The sequence below is a fragment of the Nicotiana sylvestris genome, chromosome 7 (assembly GCF_000393655.2).
Source record: "Nicotiana sylvestris chromosome 7, ASM39365v2, whole genome shotgun sequence".
NCBI classification, from domain to species: domain Eukaryota; kingdom Viridiplantae; phylum Streptophyta; class Magnoliopsida; order Solanales; family Solanaceae; genus Nicotiana; species Nicotiana sylvestris.
Genome location: NC_091063.1, coordinates 115424148 through 115426792, shown reverse-complemented (window position 1 = coordinate 115426792; position 2645 = coordinate 115424148). Strand labels below are relative to the sequence as shown.

At 32.8% G+C, this 2645-nt stretch overlaps 1 long non-coding RNA gene across 1 annotated transcript; it reads left to right on the top strand.

Annotated features, from left to right (window-relative positions):
• The first annotated feature begins 356 nt into the window (after positions 1 to 356).
• Positions 357 to 1262, top strand: LOC104216345 (uncharacterized). The gene is made up of 2 exons (XR_708455.2): positions 357 to 774; positions 855 to 1262. It is a non-coding gene; the product is annotated as an uncharacterized lncRNA (long non-coding RNA).
• Positions 1263 to 2645: the final 1383 nt, after the last annotated feature.

Sequence of the window (2645 nt, the reverse complement as noted above, 5' to 3'; positions counted from 1 at the left end):
AAGAATTTAAATAAGCACGAGACGACGTATAGATACGAGTCTCGTACCAATTTAAATTATTTGCAGCCAACGGATTAGAAGTCATTGAAAGCAAGGAACAGATGACAGAAAGGAGTCCAAATTCATTATTAAATGTCTGATACGTTATAAAGTTGATATTTAATAGGAATGATTGTATAACGGCTTATTTAATGTCATTTATTGCTCATGATTATGTCATTAAAATTGATGCTTTATTCCTTTACCTAGAATGATCTATAAAAGGAAGAAGTATCATCATTTGTAAGGACACGAGATACTATTGAGAATACACTGAAATACTTATCTATTTACCCTCTACCATTGTTCTCAAAAGTATTTTATTTTGTCTCTTGATTTTCAGTAACCCAAATTTTTCTTTTAGCTTTGACCAAGGACTCAGATTTTTGGTTAAACACTGTCATTGATGAAACACTGAAAGAGCGATAAGTGATGGCCAAAGTAATGAAAGAGAATCTGAAAAAGGCTCAAAGTAGGATAAAACTATATGCTGACAAAAAAAGAACTAAGAGAGAATTTGAAGAAGGGGATTGGGTATTTAATATTTTTGAAGTTGCAACCATATAGGCAGGCATAAGTAGCAATCAGAAAAAGCTTGAAGCTGGCTTCCAAGTTCTTTGGCCCTTATCAGATCATTAAAAAAATTGGACAAGTTGCCTACAAGCTGAAGTTACCTCCTACAGCTAGAATACATCATGTATTTTATATTTCCCAGATCAAGAAAAAGATTGAAGAGTAAGTGATCCCTTCAATTGATCCTCATATATGTTCTCCTGATGACAACCTTTGATGGAACCTGTGGCTGTATTGGATAGGAGAATGGTGAAGAAAGGAAACAAGGCTACAACTCAGATTTTGGTACCGTGGGCTAACATATTGCCCGAGAAAGTTACTTGGGAAGATTACAACTTCAATAAATCTCAGTTTCAGGTTTTGAAGAACCTTGAGGATAATGTTCTAAAGGGGAATGAATATTCAAGAAGGAAAAAGTTAGTTCATTTTCTTACCTTTTGCAATTGAGTCCTTATTAGTGTAGTAGTAGTTTCAATTATGTCAGTCAAGTCACTTAGTTTGTTGTTTCTATTCAAAGAAGTCCTACATTCTGTTACAGGATAGAAGGGCAGGTGTCATGTTTGTAGGGACTGAGGTAGGATCCAAGAGCTCACTCTTGGTACACTTTCATACTTAATATGAGTATATTTTGAAATTAAATTAGATAATAACACCCTGTCTCCTTAAAAAATAATAATTTTCATATGGGCTGTATGTATATATATATATATATATTAGTATTAATTTGTGTTATCCGTTGAATAGTGAATTGGAGTAAGCTAAGCAATTATAGATCAAGGGAATAAAAGAAAGAAAGCTGAAAATATAAGTCCAACCACGATGTACCTGATCTTATATACCCTTGTTCCACTATCCATATTCAACAAACAGGAAAAAAACAAAAGTAAACTGAATCCACTAGAAATATATAAGGTTTGGTTCACCAGCTTCACTACACGGACTTCATTATTTGATTTTCTTTTTTCTAGTACATAAAACCTAATCGGCAGAGGAATACTAGGCCCTTGATGATCTCTTACCTGCCATGATTATAGTAGAAAGGCATAATATGACACAACACGTGCCTAGTTATCAGTACATATCCGACTTCCACTCCTTTTTTTCTGAAGTCGGTGTTTGAATTAACTAGCGTGCGCTCCAATTATTTTTACTGATACATTTTATCTTTTACTAGCACAAATATTGAAATACTTTTACTATCAATATTTATTATATTTCATCAATATAAATATTAAATAAATCTGCCCACCAATTAATAGACATATAAAAAAAATTACCTATTGTACTATTTTTTATTCCTATTGAAATTTCATGCCTGTTCTTCTATAATTTTTCTCATTTCACCGACCGATTAAGGTCACAATACTGCTATCCCAGCTTGACTCTTATAATGACGAATTGTCTAAAGGGTGACCAACAGACCAAATAATTGTTCAATTAATTTATCAAATATTTTAGATCCAAAAAAACTAACTTGTAGCGAACATGCTTCATTTTCACTAATCGAAATATTGTGGTGGCCATTATTCCACGACAGGGTAGGGCACAAGCACAACTCATCCATCTATTATTGGATCTCTGACTTAGTTAATATTATAGGAATTGAGATTAGTAGTTAGAGATCGACAGCACGTACTAGGTGGATCCTCTAATTTCTAGTATTCGACACCAAAAATAAAGGCCAAATATAAGAGTACATGTACGAAAAGAATTATTGGCATATGCAAAAGCTATAGAAGAAGAAAAGAAAAGAAACGAATCGAAATGTAAAACAATAAAAAGGGCACGTGCTTAGGAATCTAATGTGTTGGACGGCTGTCTTTATCCCACGTCGGCTAAGATGGAATGAAAAGTTGGGAGATTGGCAAGTGCCAGGGACAAATTTTTGTGAAAATGTTGGTGTTTTGGTACGAAAGAAAACTTTTTAAAAAAATATATTTTCTTGAAAAATAATTTATGTTCAATTCATTTTTTGGTGTTTAGTTACGTGCGCCACAAAAAATATTTTTTAGAAGTATATAATTTAAACAATC